Source organism: Hyaena hyaena, unplaced genomic scaffold, assembly GCF_003009895.1.
Source record: "Hyaena hyaena isolate Hyena2069 unplaced genomic scaffold, ASM300989v1 scaffold_458, whole genome shotgun sequence".
NCBI lineage: Eukaryota > Metazoa > Chordata > Mammalia > Carnivora > Hyaenidae > Hyaena > Hyaena hyaena.
This window is the reverse complement of record NW_024081090.1, coordinates 620,286-637,912: the sequence shown is the minus strand read 5'-3', so window position 1 is coordinate 637,912 and position 17,627 is coordinate 620,286.

Genomic DNA, 17,627 nt, shown 5'->3' with positions numbered 1-17,627 from the left:
TTGTATGATCTCAATTCTTTTATATTTATGGAGGACTGCTTTATGACCCAGTATGTGATATATCTTAGAGAATGTGCCATGCACACTTGAGAAAAAAGTGAATTCCATGGCCTTAAGATGTAGACTTCTAAATATATCTGTCAAATCCATCTAGTCCAATATGTCATTCAAATCCATCATTCCTTTAGTGATTTTCTGTCTAGTTGATCTATCCATTGCTGTAAGTAGAGCATTAAAGTCCCCTGCTAGTAGCACATTCTTATCCATAAGATTGTTTCTGTTTGTGACTAATTGTTTCATGTATTTAGGTGCTTCCACATTCAGTGCGTAGACATTTATAATTGTTAGTTCTTCCTGATGGATAGACCCTGTAATTATTATAGAATGCCCTTCTACATCCTTTGTTACTGCCTTTACTTTAAAGTCCAGTTTGTCTGCTATAAGTATAGCTACTCCACCTTTCTTTGGACTTTCAGTAGCATGATAGATATCTCTCCAATAACTTACTTTCAATCTGAAATTTCCTCAGGTCTAAAATCAGTTTCTTGTAGACAGCAAATAGATGGAATTTTTTTTATACATTCTGCTACCTATGTCTTTTGATTGGGGTATTTAACCCATTTGCAGTCAGTGTTATTATTGAAAAATATGGGTTTAGAGTCATTGTGTCCTTTGTAGGATTCATGCTTGTGGTGGTTTCTCTGGTACTTGCATTACTTGCAACATTTCCCTCATAGAGTCACCCTTAGGATTTCTAGGGCAGGTTTAGTGCTGATGAATTCTTTCAATTTTTGTTTATTTGGAAAGACTTTTATATCTCCTTCTATTCTGAATGACAGGCTTGCTGGATAGAGGATTCTTGGCTGCATATTTTTTCTGTTCATCACATTGAAGATTTCCTGCCATTCCTTTCTGGCCTGCCAAGGTTCAGTAGATAGGTCTGTAACCACTTTGATAGGTTTCCCTTTATATGTTAGGGCCCTTTCATCCCTAGCTGCTTTCAGAATTCTCTCTTTGTCCTTATATTTTGCCAGTTTAACAATGATATGTCATGCAGAAGATCGATTTAAGTTACGTCTGAGGGGAATTCTCTGCGCCTCTTGGATTTCAGTGTCTGTTTCCTTCCCCTGATTGGGGAAGTTCTCTGCTATACTTTGAAGGAGTTCAAGGACTCCTTCAGTGCCTTTCCCTCTCTCTTCTTCTTCTGGAATTACTATCATATGGATATTGTTCCGTTTGATTTTATCACTCAGCTCTCGAGTTCTCCTTTTGTGTTCCTGGATCAGTTTATTTCTCTTTTTCTCAGCTTCTTCTTTTTCTATAATTGTGTCTTCTTAATCACTTATTCTCCTTTCTGCCTCTCCAATCCGTGCATTGGAAGTCTCCATTTTATCATGCATCTCATTTATAGCATTTCTAATTCGTCACAACTATTTTTAAGCTCCATAGTCTTTGTAGCAATAGTTTCTCTGGTGTCTTCCATGCCTTTTCAAGCCCAGCGATTAATTTTATGACTATTATTCTAAATTCCTGTTCAGTTATGTTGCTTATATCTGTTTTCAGCAGTTCTTTAGCTGTCATTTCTTCTTGGAATTTCTTTAGAGGAGAGTTCTTCCGTTTCGTCATTTTGGTTAACTTTCTGTCTCTTGTTAGTTTTAAAAGCTTGTTATGCACTCTGCCCCTGCGAGTGCTGCTGTACCAAAGAAGGCTTTTTGACAGTTCAGGGTCTCTTCATTTAGGAAGTGTTCTTTGAATGGTGTCTCTTGGTTTCTATTGTTGAGACCTTGGGTTTTTTTTTATTCCCCTACTCATAGTGGTATTTGGAACTCTCCACCATGTGTACTTTGGCTTGTTTCTTGGGATGGCCCTGGAAAAGAGAACAGACAAACATACAGGTAACAAAGGCACACAAATGCACAGACAAATCCAACAAACACGCAAATTGAAAAGAAAAAAAGAAAAAGAAAAAAAGGAAGGGAAAAAATGAGGAAAGAGGGAAGACAAATAATAAAAATAAAAATACATAAAAAATAAAAAAAGAAGAAAAGAAAAGAGAAAAGAAAAAACTCAAAAGACAAAGGACAGTCTAAAAGCATACAGCCAGAATTGCCAGGTAGTAATAAAGATCTAGGTGTATGCAGTGCTGATGGAAGAGCATATGCAAAGAGAGAAATGACATGGTGGACAGGAAGCAAAATTGGAAATAAAATGACCAGGCAGAGAGACTAAGAGGCTTAATTTAGATACAGAAAAAGGAGAATATGGTAGGAGGCATGGAGAAAGAAATGAAGATAATGTTACTCAGAGAAACTATATAGTCTGTTTACTCCAGAAAGAGAGGGAGATAAAAAGGTAGTGGTGGAGATGTAGAATATACATCCAGAGAATGGATTAAATGTGACTGTTTAAGCAAGCCAATGATCAGAATTAATCAGGGCAGTGTATCTATGTTGGTCTTGCACTGGGATCCAGTTAAAAAAAAAAAAAAGAAAAAAGAAAGCAGCTCTCTAGCAGGGATGGACGTGGTTTGGTGTAGACAGGTCTTAGCCTCCACTCCATCACATAGGCTGCTCCCTGAGGTCCTGCCTTGGTGGTTTTGGGGAGAAAAATGGCGGCAACCCAGTCCCTTCTGGAATCAAGTGTTGCAACACACTCTTGGGTCCGATCTCCCTGTGCCATGGGCATAGCCAAGGTGGGCTGTGCTCTATATCCCAAGCCAGGCCTCATTTCCAGATCTTAGTCTGTGAGCCCCATTGATATTGCCAGAAATATAAACTCGCAGGCAAGTCTCTCAAAGCAGTTTCAAGTCTCTTGCCTCCCCCCCGGGAATCGAGCCAAGCCAGAAGCACAGTGGTGCAGATCCAGGTGCCGCTGCTTCCCCTCCAGGTGGAGCTGGCGAGTGAGTAGCAGTTTCACCCGGGGTCACCTGGGACCAGAGCGTACCGCCTAGGGTCAGCTGGACAGCATGAAAGGGGATCCCTGTGTCCTGAGCCGAGGTTTTTCACTTCTCCAGCGACAAGGACAGTGTCTTGAGCAGTTTTTACCCTAGACTCACTGCGGTTCCCTGCAAAAGGGGCTCCCTCCACTTCCTCCATGTCTCCAGTCCTGGCCCATTTTTATCTTTCCCAGTTCGTGCTCACACTACAAGGTTTTCTCAGCGAACTCTGTCTCCTTTTCCTCTCAAATTCTTGGATTCTGTAAGGGTTCCTATGGCTTCAGGCCTTCTCTGTTTGAGAGATGGGGAAGAGTGAAATGTAGAGATCTCCTTACTTCTCCGCCATCTTGCCTCGGTCCCCCTCACCTATCCTTTTTGTAACTGTAGTGTATACACACCTTCAAATACTCCTTTTGCTCTTCCTGTAGAATCATCTTCAGGTACCACCATTTTCTATATGTAGCATATATCTGGCTTAGTTTTAAGAATTTTCCAGATTCAGGGTACCTGGGTGTCTCAGTGGGTTAAGCATCTGACTTTGGCTCAGGTCACAATCTCATGGTCCTTGGGTTCAAGCCCTGCATCAGGCTCTGTTCTGAAGCTCAGGAGCCTGTTTTGGATTCTGTGTCTCTCTCCTTCTCTGCCCTCCCCGACTTGTGCTCTGTCTCTCTCAAAAATGAATACCTGTTTAAAATTAAAAAAAAAAAAAAAGATTTTTCCAGATTCTTCTTAATACGCAGTGCTCAAATTCCAATCTTGCCAAGTGCTACACCGGCCACATATAAAACAGGAGTTTTATTTCTCTGTATCATTCCATACCCAATTAAAGAACAATGGAGTGGGATCGATGATATCAGGGTTCTGGTCCCACATCTTCCATAAAGTAATTGTGTCCCCTTGGGAAAATCATAATTATTTTGGGCCCCTTTATTTTTCTTTATTTTGACAGAGTTTTGTCCTAGATGATTCAAAATAGCATGTGTACTCTTTGAGTAATAGTTTAAATGTTACTGGTACTCTAAACAAATGAAGACAACTGTGTGCATAAAACCGTACATCGTTTGTGACTGGTTTTCAAGCTTCCTCCATTTTACAGATGATAAGAAGACAGAGCACAGCAGAAGCAAATTATTTGACCAGAGGCTCCAGAGTAGATGGAAATAAACCACAAGTTTACTTTTTTTTCTAAAGCTCATTTAGCCAAAACATAGGCCACTGAATATTAAGCTGTGAAGAATATTATCGGTGTGTTTAAGGGAGACTATTCTTATAGCCTTAAGAATTAAAGGATTTCCAATTAATAGAAGGAAGGTTTGAAATTCTTACAAGTTCATGTAATCTTGTGATATTTACAGCTTTGTTTTCATATCAAGCAAATCCTTCCAGTGTCAGGTAATCATCTCAATTTCGAGTTGTTTCTCTGAACTAAACTACTGAACCTCTTGGGGTTTTCTTCTTGCTATCTGAAATTTATGGCAGAAAATCTCTTTTTTTAGAGAATACATTCATGTTTAGATTCCATGTAAGTAAGAGAGATTCAATGAGTCAGGGTAGGGGTTAAGCCCTACTTCTCAGAGTGCTATCTTATTTTCGAGAGAGAGAGAGAAAGAGAGAGAGAAAGCGTGGACAGCAGAGGGGCAGAGGGAAAGGGAGACAAGTGAGACACAGAATCCGAAGTAGGCTCCAGGCTCTGAACTATCAGCAAAGAACCCGACACGGGGCTCGAACCCACGAACTGTGAGGTCATGACCTGAGCTGAAGTCAGATGCTTAACCGATTGAGCCACTCAGGTGCCTGAGCATGCCAGAATTTAAATTGCCACTCTGAAACATCATAAGACCTTGGGACAAACTACTTCCGTAAACTATTTTCCTGCGTCTTAGAAAACAAATAACCTTGCCCAAAATGTCCATGTCCTAATCCCCGGTACCTGAGACTGTCACCTTTAAGGGCAAAAGGGATCTTGTAGATAGAATTTTTAAGGATCTTAAGATGGAAATATTATTTTGGATTATCTGACGGGCCCCAAAAGTAATCCCAAGTGTTTTATGAGAAAGGTAGAAGGAGATTTTATTACAATTAAAGAGAATATGTTCATGAAACAGGGATTAGATTAATGTGGCCAAAAGCAAAGAATGGTAACAGTCACTAGAAGCTAGAAAAGGTAAGGAAATGGAGCTTCTAGAAGGAGCGCAGTCCTGACAACTCCTGATTCAGTCTAGAAAAATGGTTTTGGACCTCTGACTTCGAGAATATTAAGAGAATAAATGTGTTTTAAGCCACCAATTTTGTGGTGACTTGTTATAGCAGCCATAGGCAACTCATACCTCACAGAACTGATACTCCAGATAAAATGTGTGACTGGTGGTTCGTGAGTTCACGCCCTGCACTGGGATCCGTGCTGACAGCACAGCGTCTGCTTGGGATTCTCTGTCTCCCTATTTGCTCCACCCCACTCTCAAAATAAATAAACTTTAAAAAAAATGTGTAACTGGAAATACAGTTAGTAATGTGTCTAACACACAGTAGGGATACTGTGAAATGTATGTCCTGTTTTGAAACTGAAGTTTCGTTTGAGAGATCATTGAAACCAATACAATGGTCACCATTTTTTAATATATATTTTTTATAATTTTAATTATTTTTGAGAGACAGAGACAGTGAAAGTGGGAGAGGGAAAGGAGAGAGACAGACACAGAATCCAAAGCAGGCTCCAGGCTCTGAGCTGTCAGCACAGAGCCTATGGTGTGGCTCAAATCCACAATTTGTGAGACCATGACCTGAGCTGAAGTTGGGAGCTTAACCAACTAAGCTACCACTCACCACCAATGGTCAACATTTTTTGTCTGTGTTCATCCTGGTAAAAATGCCTAGACACCGGCTAGGAAGATCTCTTTACTGCCCCACAAACTCACGCTTCTCCTAACCCTTAGAGGAGAAAGATTTCTTCTCCTCACTTAAGTCATATTATTATTTTCCTTTCTACTTTTTGTTTTCATGACTCTTCATTCAACCAGTCTTCCTGAACTTTAAAGAAAACCAAGTAATTTCTCAATAGATTCAGGTGCTCTCTTAAATGAACATCCCACCCAGCATCTTATTATTTCTAAGTCTCATTACCAGAAATTTCTGAACGTAACTCCTCTTCAGTTTCTGCCGTCATTCATTTTCTCATTTCTCCCTTCTGCTTTTAGTTCATTCCTGACAAATTAGTCCTTTCCCTAAACATAGCTTTTAATAAGGTAAAACAACAAAGTGACACAAGTCTAGATGGTCTGGTTTCAAATTGGGTTTTGCCATCTACTTACTGTGTGACATTCGACAAGCTATTTAACCTCTCTGGTTTACCCACAGAAGTGACTATTAGGAATGATACCTATTACTATTATGAAGAGAAGTGAGTTGATATTTGCTAGGTCCTTAGAGTAGTGTATGTCACAGTGTAAGCACTACAACTGTGCTTGCCAGCAACGATAAATGCAAAGTTCAAACATATAACTTTCTCAGCTTTTTGTCATAACTTCGAGATATGTATTTGGTGAAATCAATATTTCTTTTCAAGGGAAACACAAAGGTATTTCTGTCCAGGAAAATAGTTTTCAATGAGTGTCTATGTGACTAGTTTAGGTGTTTCACCTCAGTGTTTCCAAATTTCTATATGACAGAACCTGGGTTTAGCCCATTGAAAAATAAGAAACATGAGCTTCTGTTTGAAACCCTTTACCTTAGGGCCTCCCACCCTCATCACTTTGCCCATTAACTTTCATTTGTCCTCCATGCTATGAAAATCTGCTTCTAAGAAAGTCTCTGATGTTCGGCCTAACGTGGATTTAAGACAAAGGCACTGATTACCTGAGAGAGACGAGTTTTCAGGACTGGCTTTGTCTTGCTTTGTTTGGTTGCCCTCCGCACAGTGGCATCCTCGGAACATATTCAGAGATCCATGTCGTGGCTCTAATTCTTAGCGCCTGTTTGATTATGTGAGCTTCAGTTCTCCTACCTGGGAGGGGTATCTGAGGGCAATGCTCTGTCTTTGGGACTGCTAAAAAGAACATTTCCAGCTCAGGTATGAACTGGTGCCAGTAACCCTGGTTATATCACATCACCCCGAGATCCTAGCAGGGATTGCGTCAGGAAGGGCCTGAGAAGGCTTATCACTGTCAGGTAGTTTCTAGATCTCTAAAATGAATGTATTAAGAACAAGAAAGACGTGCATCTGGGAGTCTGAACTACTGAAAATTTTCACAAGCTACCTTTTGGTTCTTGAGAAATAGATGTAGGGAAAATGTCCTGCTTATTGCTAAGAGTTTTAGCCCAAAATTTTTAATTTTATAAAATGTTTGAGGCCTTTGGTGAGCTCTCACTTAAAGCCTAGTCCAGTGCTTGGTACAACGTGGAATGTGGACTACCTGGAGTACTGGGTGAAATCCATATTGCCATTTCTGTTACAAAGCTACACAATTAGGATGAGGGGGCCAGAATTATGCATTTTTCATAATTAGTGATTAGTTAGCATTTTTGGCCTAGCATAAAGGCAGTCTGATAGTGTCTCTGGCCCCCTTTCTTCTTGGGTCATATCTTTCAGTGTTATAGCTTCCAAAATGAGGAGGGGAGGTGCAAGCATTCTAGAAAAGGAAGGGACCCTACCAAGTAAATAAAGAATATCAAGTTTGAAAATAAAGTATTTTTAATGTGCAAATAGGACAAGGTTTACAAGAGGGAAATAGTTCAAATGTTAGGAAAAAGAATTTAAAATATATGAGAAACATAAATCAAACTAAAATACAGCATGATTTTGAACAACTGATATTAAAGACAAGAAGGATCACTATCCTGGCAGAGTAGGAACTACAATCCAATCACACTATTTTCCCCAGGGCTAAGCGATACTTTATCAATACAATTTATTGGTTTTCAACCCTTAGAGCCAAGCTGTGGATAAAACACAGAACACTTTGCTACACCTGTATGGCAAAATGTAAATGCTAACAGCACAAATAAAAGCAAACACGTATTCCCAGAAGGTGATTTGTACGAGGGGAAAGAAAAGGCAGAGGGGCTCCAGAGCACAGCCTGATCCACTGAGAGAATCATGAGATTAAGGTGAAAGTTAATAACACAAGATATAAATAGTAATAGCTAATGTTTCTTGAGCTCTCCTGTGTGATAGACACTAAAGGCTACAAATGCATTCTTAGTTGCATTATCACAAGCAACCCCATAAGGTAGAGAGGAATCCTTTTCCCTGGTTTATAGATGAAAAAGCAATGGACATGGGTAGGATATGGACTTTTCCCACAGGGTACAGAGCTAATAAAAGTTGAAGAACAAGTATTCTAATCCAAGCAGTCCATCTCCAGGACCAGTGCTTTTAGCCCTCTATGACTTTCCTAACCAAGAGAGTCAGCAAAGTTACATGAAGTTACAAGACAGAAGCAGCCAAATTAATTAAATATGACATATTGGAAAGGAAGAGGGAAAGAAAACAGGGGGAGTGGAGTTTTGTCTTCCTCCATCATGGCAGAGTGGTAAAAATATTGTTTAAAATGAGTGTGTCATGATGCACCAAGGTAAGCATCATGTTTAGAATTAAGGGGATGACGTCAAAGGAGCAAAAAACTGTCTCTGAAGAGGGGAACTCAGCAGAAAAGGGCTACATTTCAGTATGATTCAAGTTGCTATTATTCTCATGTATTATTTTCATACCAATAAAATATTTCTGTTTATTTAGAAATTACTCCTAGGGGGCACCTGGGTGGCTCAGTAGATAAAGCGTCCAACTTCAGCTAAGGTCATTATCGCATGGTTCATGGGTTCAAGACCCATGTCGGGTTCTATGCTGATGGCTCAGAGCCTGGATCCTTCTTCAGATTCTGTGTCCCCCCTCTCTCTCTGCACCTCCCCCCCAAAATAAACATTAATAGAAATTTTAAAAATAGAATTTGCTTCTACTGTTTAAGTGCATCAAAACGTGAAATTCAAGTGGCAATTGGATGGCTCAGTCGGTTGAGTGTCCAACTTCAGTTCAGGTCATGATCTCACGGTTTGAGTTGAAGCTCTGCATCAGGCTCTCTGATGCCAGCTCAGAGCCCACTTCAGATCCTCTGTGTCCCTGTCTCTCAGCCCATCCCAACTTGTGTTCTCTCTCAAAAATAAATATTTAAACAAACATGAAATTCAAAATCTTCTTTACATCTACCACATATTTGTTAAATGTCTTATCAGGATATTACTTTTAGCTTGAAGGCTTTAAAAAAATCAGCAGGTACGAATGTTTAAAAGTTGTCTCTGATAATATCACCAGCCATGGCTGAGAGAAGATTCAGGACTATTAGAAGCAAACTGGATTTCTACCCTGCTTCTGAGAGGCAGTTATGATTACAAAGGACAGGTGATTCTCTGCAGTCACAGAGCAGGAGCAATGCCGTTCATTTTTAGGATAGGATCTCCTATTCGAATTGCCTGGTGAAGGCAACTGAAGCATTATTACATAAGGAACTCATTAAGTGTAGGTATATAGGATCTCCATCCATGTATGTATGTAAGTATGTATGTATCTATCTATCTACTATGCATCTATCCTTATGTATAGAACAAAACAACAACAATGATTTAAATTAATTCCTTACCTTATTTTATTTTGGCTTTCCCAAAATCTTGCAAGGTAAATAGGCAATGGAAAAAGCATTGAGTTCACAAAGACACTTGAAAGATTGCTCTACTGTTTGTCATTGTACAACCAATAAATGGTGCAGGGAATTCAACCCCCACCTTCTCTGTCCTCCTCTCTTACCTCCCTTTGCTGACTCTATGGCAGGGATATTAGTTTATAATTGCTCCCTGAGGATATCAGGAACCTTTCCTCTGAGCTTTTGCAGTGATTATTTCCGTTATCTGGAATGCAATTCCCTCAGACATTTGTTTCATTCGCCTTCCTTTAGCCTGTTCAAATCCTACCATCCTAGTGAGGCTTATCCTGTCCACCCCGTTTAAACTGAACACTGAGATACTGCCTATAATACCAATGCTCCATATGCTGCTTTATTCTCCATAACATTAGTTACTGGCTAACCTATTAGATAATTTGCATGTTTGTATTTCTGCTCCCCTGCACCTAGAATGTAGGCTCCACACAGTCAAGAATTTTGTCTTTTTTAAGTCCAGTGGAGATCCAGAAAAAAAAAAAAAAGTCTAGGGTCAACCAGAACTGGGCACAATTCTAACTTTTGTGATTTGATACTTTATTGATTTAGATCAGAGCTGTGCCAGTTACTGAAGAGGATCTCTTCCACTGCATATAAGCAGCACAATAAATTCAAAGAAACTGAAATTTCCAGCAATTACAAAGCAGGTATGTGCTCTGTCTCCCTTCATTCTTCCAGGCACAAATCTATCCTCCCTGGGTGATGAGGTAATGTATAAGAATGACTAGCCTAAGTCTAAGTTAAATATGAAGACATACAAGAAAATATTTAACCATTTCTTAAAAAAAAAAAAACAAAATCATTGAGTGGTTTCCTTTGACACATCAGGGATTATCTAGCCTCTAATAAGGTCACAGCAGAGTGAGAGAAGAGCAAAAGACAGAGGGAAGAAACAAGGGTGAGTCACCTCATCTCTCCCTCCTTTGTACCTTACTTCCTCCTGGACTGTCATCCCTTACACTCAAAATGCAGACTGCAGACGTCAGCGCATGCAGGTAGAACATGTAGCCACTTCCACATCCCAGTCACTGTGACATGGGAAATTCTGCAGCCTTAAGTCTGGCTCAACTCATCGCCATTCACAGAGGTTAACCCTTTCTCTACTGCTGAGTCAAAAAGACACACGAGTGAAGGCAGATTAATAAGAACAAAGTTTTATACACATATGTGTATATGTACACAGTGTGGGAAGGAGAAAAGCCCACTGAGGCAAATAGGTTGGGGAAACCACTACAGACAGCAGGGGTGTCCTGCCGGTTCCAAGACCGGAGAAAACTGGCCAGGAGCTTGGGTCAGCCGCGTTCACGGTCACACCAGGGATGGCACAGTTGATGATTTATGCAACTTTTTCTATGTTCCACCATTGGAACTTCTTGAATCTGGTGTCATTCTGGAGTAGTTCTAAACTGGGGCCCATGTGCCCCTCACCCTCCAAAACACACAGATGCACAGAAATAACAATACACATGTGCACACAATGTACCCACATGCTCTATGAAGAGATCAGGTTAAGTTTCACTTAAAGGGGTTGGGCCCCTTTCTGGTGCAACAAAACCCATTTCCGTTTATATACAATTTGCAGAGGAATATTTGGTCCTTATTTGTTGAGATTCAATGACGAGAGGAAGGAAGTATTTGGTGGCTCTGATGAAGCCCTAGGCAGGTTATGATGGTGTTCTTGTCATGCCCAGAGCACAGGCACAGGTGACCAGGATAAACACAGTGCTTGCTCCTCCAGAGTACCTGATTAGGGTGAGCCCAAGTTTACAAATAGTTTATTGTCAAGGTGGTTTCCATATAACACCCCGTGCTCATCCCACAAGTGCATTCTGTTTAAAATTTCATGGTGCTATCCCCCATTGCATGACCTGCACTGTGCTTAGTGGGGGGCACATGCGCTGTGTGCTGATGAGGGACTGTAAGTGTATCCAGTCATAGCAGGCGTGGGGTTCTTCCCCGGAGCACCACCTGTGTTAGGGGTAAGTGAGCTCCCAGTGTTCTTAGGGGGGGTGCTGACAGAGAGGCCTGCCATCATAGATGTGATAGTGTCTACATCTGTGACAGCACTTGCTGGATCTGCCTTGGGTTCTCTACAGTTATTCTTCTGTGAAGCAAGAGTACCAGGACCTACCACTGTGAGAATGACCTTGTCCCCTCCGTACTGACTGTCTGCTGGGCAGGTAGACCACCATTACTGGGAAGGAACGTGGAACTACAAGTGGGTCCAAGCACAGAGTTGGTGTTGCCACTTGTAACTGCGACAGAGGCAGTGTGGGCTGGCTGGCCGCAGGGGATCTGTGTCTGGTGAACATACACATCTCTTGACACGTGTGTCTTCTCCAACACAGTGGCTCCTCCACATGAAGCAATTTTCTTGTGTGTAGATGAGTCTTGGTAGCGCCTATGGGTCCCAGGAACAGCTGAGTCTGCATCTCTGGGAGGACTGTGGCCGTCTCCCACTACTCCACCACCTGAGTTGTTGACAGTTGGCCTCCTGGTGCTCAGATTTCAGGAAGAGACTGACATGTCTCCTGACACACCTCTCTTGTCCAGAGTGGTAGCTCTTTCAGGTGGGTCAGGTTTACTTTGTATAGATGTGTCCCAGGTAGGTTTATGGCTTCCAGGAACAGCTGAAGCTCCCTCTCTGGGATGAGTGTGGCCGTCTCCCATTACTCCACCACCTGGGTTTTTGAAGGTTGGCCCCTTGCTGCTTGGATTAAAGGGGGAGGCTGCCTGATCTCCTGACCAGCACCTCTTCTCCAGGATGGCAACACTTTCACATGCGGGATGTTTTCTTTGCCAGGATGGGGCCCCAGTACACTTACAGGTCATGGAGGCTGTAGAGTCTCCACCTGTGGGCATGCTGCAGTCCTGGCCCACTGCTCCACTAACTGGATATATGGGTGGACCCCCAGTGCCTGGTGGAACCAGCATTGTGTCCAAATGTTACCTGGGCCACAACAGTTCTGCTACGTGGTGGTGTCTTCTCAGATCCTGGAACCACTATTTAAGGTGGCACATGTTTGTCCCTGGACACAGGGGAGGAATAGATGATGGAAGCCTGAGATGGAGATGTAGTGTCCATGGCTTCACCGTCAGAAGCTGAGTGGCAGTTTGCAGGGGGCTTCCCTACTGGAGTGGAGGTGACACCAGAACCCCCAAGGGGCAAGCTAGAGGAAACAGCAACACTTGGTGGTAAAGATGGAGGAACAGATGGGATTGGGGGCCTGGCAGATTGGTCAGCCAAGTCCGCTGTAGCAATAGGGACTTGCACAGTGTTCGTGCTGGATGGGAGACAGCAGTCCCTGTTGCAAGTATGGAGAATGCAGGGGCAGGCAGAGGGTCCGAGCAGGCTGCTCTGATTTCTCTTCTGTCCCCCAAGATGTTGTTCCTGTGACATGTGGTATTCTTCACGGTGTCCAGGTTTTTGTCCAGTGCTATGCAAGGAAGCTTAGGAGATGGGGGCAACTCCCCGCAGCCCCACAACGGTGGCTGTGGTGGTGGCAGCGGCAGAGAAAATGGCATGGGTCTCTTCCATTTGCAGGCCCTGCTGCTGGCAGCTACAGGGGGCAAAGAGCTCCTTGATGGCATGTCCGAAGGCTCCTTAGCCTGTTTCTCTTTCTTGCCGACAGACTGATGGTTTCCACCCGACAATTCTTTGGTGGATGTCTCCTGCAGTGAGGGGCAGCATGGGGCTGGGTGGGAGAGCACGGCTGCATCTGCGTGAAGCACATCTCTGGCAGAGCCATGCGAGGCGGTGACTACATGGCCGTCAGGGAAGGAGTGAATCTGATCCTGGTGGGTGTCCTTCCTCCGACTGTCTTCTGAAGGACCAGGACGGAGGTCCAAAGGCGCAGGGCTGCACTGCCTGGAGCTAAGTTCACTGGCCTCCAGGGGACGAGATGTTAACTGTATATCCCCGCAGCTATGGGGGGCTCTGCTCCCACCATCCCGCCCTTTGGTCTCCACAGGTTCCCCCATCTTTCCTGTGGGTTCTTTTTGGGTCTTTTCCTCCCTCCCATTTGGGCATGAAAGTAGGAACTCCCTGGATGGGACCGGATCCGCAGTCCTCTCTCCAGTCTCTGATGGCAAACACTGGAGTTTTAATTTGCGCCCTGGAGGAGGGATTCTGATGGCTCTGGAGTGCCCAAACATCACTGAATTACGAGACGATAGGACAGGTTTTTTCGGAGGGTTACTCCAGTTAACCAAGGGGAGAATGCCCGGAGTGCTCCATGCAGCCTGCGGGATGGGGTACCGCCTCCTTGGCTCGATATGAAAGGTGGCCGGTAAAGGCCTACGTACCTGGTGGAAGAGCCTGCGCCCAGGGTGCAGGGCAGGTGAAGGAGCAGCTGGGTGGCCCCTGCCAGGTGGTGGATGGGGATCACGGGCGGGGCGGACCAGGGCCCGATCCCGGCCAGGCAGGGGACGGCGGTGGGGGAGTGGGAGATGTAGACATTTACTAAGCAGATTGCCCATAGTGAGCTGGTTTTGCGCCCAACGATTGCGAGGTTGGAGCCTAGAGCCCCTCCGGAGCTTCCCACTCCTCTCGAGGTCAAACATGCACTGAGTCTGAGCGGCCCAGCCTGGCCCTAGTGATGCATCCCTGGGACACGTCACAAAGAAGGACATGTCACAAAGAAGGGCGCGCACGCGCAGCGCGGCAAGAGACCCCAGCACAGGGCAAAGGGGAGGCCCCAGAGCCCCGCCGGTTAGGCTCCAGTCCTGGGACTTTCGGTCGTCGGTGGCGGGGTATAGGCTGCCTGCTGCCCTTGGTCAGTGCGCCCTTTGTCGTGTGTGGACAACCAGCAAGGCCACAGTGTGGGGACTGTAGGTGAGTGCAGTGGTTGTCCGGCCCCTCAGCGCCTCGGTGCGTGTCTTTCCCCCAAGAAAGACGAGCGCTGGGGGCTTCCCAACGCTGAGAGGGAGTGGCCCCCCTACCCCTGGACCCTCTCTGATTCCCTGCGAGGCTTCGAGCCAGCTGCATTTTCGCTGGGGCTGCCCAGGCTTTCAGCATCGCCCTCCAGATGGCGGCAGTTTCCAAGCTGTCGCCAAACCCTGACCTGACTTGATGCTGCGCCCCAAGACCTCCCTTCTTGGTAGGCATGTTCTTGCTTTCTTCCTTTTGAGGAATTTGGCAAAACAACATATAATTTAGACGGCCCCTCAGGTCACACAGGTGGTGGTGGCTTAGCTTTGATTCAAGCCCAGTGTAGTGACTCCCAAAGCTCTTACTCTGGACTGTGGTGCCTCCTTACCATATATGCATCACGTGTTACCATGTTTTCTTTTTCTTTTTCCTGGTTCTTAGGGTATTTAGCACGGTGTCATATTTACAGTGAGCACAGGCACTGCCCAGGACCAGGCCTTCGTTGAACAAAAGCACAATTCATAAATTAATCAGGGACCACAATGGGTTCTGGTCTCAGAAGATGTAGATCATGGACCACCAGTGGTAGGCATAGTACCTTCCCACATTTGTAACTGAGCCTTGCAGCCCAGATTTTCTCTCTGGTCTACTCGGAAGAACCAAATACGTAAGATTTATGTAAAGACTATACGTAAAAATATAAGAGATTATATTCTAGATACGTTGTGGTCTCCCTGGAGGAAATTCACCTGTGGATTATTCCATATGGATTAGAAGCCAGTTTCTCTGGCCTTCTAGGAATATGTCTAGTAAGGCATCTCACTAATGTTGAGAAAGCTAGTATGTCATTTATTGTATGTTAAGAGTGGAGCATATTGGATTAAAGAAAGGTCAACACAATTTGGTAGCTGTGAGCATGCCAGCCAGGTTCATTCTTCCCCTCACATTGTTGGCACTTAAACAGAAGTCTAGAGATTCTTATGACCAACAGGGGAGAGATATGCTTGGGTGTCTGGCAAGAGAAACAAGTATTATTGTCTAGGAGCTGGAAGCTTCACCATGAGGAAGAAGGTTTGAAAAATCTTGGCCTACATGTGGCTTTTCCTAGTTTAATCTCATTTCTGTGGCTTACTTCATTGAAGTGTTTTCTCCCTCATGGGACTGATGTTGCATATCCAGGACATGACATGCATAAGTTTCAGAACCAAGAATCCTACAGATAAACAAACAATTATATATTAAAAAATTATATAATATACATTATTTATATATGTGGAAAAATAGTAAAACCTTGATTTTGAGCAACTCTTCTGCAAGTGTTCTGCAAGACGAGTAGACATTTCCAATAAATTTTAACTTGGTAAATGAGGGATGTCTTGCAATACAAGGAGTTCATGATGCCAAACGTCACATGACAATTAATCCAATGTTTTTCTCTCTCTCTGTCTCTCTGTGGAATTGTGGGTGATTGTCTTCCATGCTCTGATGCTCTGTCTCAGGCCATGGTGTTTGGCAGAAATCAGTGATTTTTCAGAATATTGGAAGGTGTCCACAACTGGCACTGGTGTCATTTTTTGTCACTTAAAAGCACCTATGAGCAATCCTTTGCTTTTCCATACAAGAGTAAGTTCAGAAATGCTTTGCTTCATTCTAGGTCAGCTGCCTGCAGATATAGTCCCTTTCCTCTGCTGCCTTATTGCCAGTTACATTACATAGAGCATATGACAAGAGCTTATTAATACTGTAGTGCAGTCAACATCCGTTAGCAATAATGAAACTTATCCTACACAATAACCCCTTTCTCTGTTGTCTCCTTCGCACCAGCCACGAAGGTTTTCAAAGTTAAGTACAGGTAATTTGTTTATTTTTCTTTATATTTTGTATTTTCTTTATTATTTTGTATTATAGTGCAATATTGTCATCATTTTTTATATGAATATTTTTGGGTTGTGGAACAAATCATCTGAGTTTCGTTTATTTATTATGGGGAAATTGGCTTTGATAGACAAGTGCTTTGGATTAGAAGCATGGTTCTGGAACAAATTATGCTTGTGAACCAAGGCTTCACTCTCTTTATTTTTTCATATTTAAAATAGCACTGGGCATAATTCATATATTACAAAATTATGAATTTTTTTGCTCTGCTTTACTGCTCTGGTTATGAAAGCTTTTATAGTATTTTAGAGCAAATTTGGACTTCCATCTCCAACAAACTTGGGGGTTGGTAGGACACAAAAGGTTTTGCTCAGATACTAATTCTGCTTGAAAAAAAAGGAGAAATATTATAAGCCCTTTCTAATATCTCTACGAGCAAAAATGATTTCCAGTTAAGACATTTAACCACAAGTCCTTTGATATAATTTGAGTTCAATAAGGAACAATTTCTTGTAGGTGTTTGTTTGAACAGAAATAGAAAGCTTGTACAAATTTTGGGCAAAGATTTCTTATTAGAACTCTGAAAGAGAATATGATGGATATATTTGAAAACAATAAATGATAATCATGTTATTTCCATCGTTTTATTTCCCAGGGAGGAAAGCCCCATATGGTGTGTGCTGGGGATTCAGGACAATATAAGGAAATTTGGGGGGAAATATCCCAGAAAAATCTCCCTTTTGACTTCTCTTGTCAAATGGGAGTAGACAGATAGGATGCTTTTTTGAAATACACACCCTTCTTTTACTTGTCCTTACAGGCAAAATATATTAGATGGCAAGTGGTTTTTCTGAGATAATTTGCCTTGGCAGAAGCAAAAACATTGAGACAGAATTTGTTAAGAAAACATATTTTTTTTTTTTGTGGTTGTAAAATAGATCAATCATTAATTTTCTTTTTTACAAATAGTTTATTGTCAAATTATTTTCCACATAACACTCAGTGCTCATCCCCAAAGTGCCCTCCTCCATGCCCATCCCCCCTCCCTCCCACATCCATCAGTCCTCAGTTTTTGTCAGCATTCAAGAGTCTCTCATGGTTTGCTTCTCTCCTTTTCCCCCACCATTTCCGCCCTTCTCCCCCTTGTTCCTCCGTCAAGTTCCTCCTAATCCTCCTATACGTGCAAACATATGATATTTGTCCTTCTCTGCCTGACTTATTTAGCTCAGCATAACACCCTCAA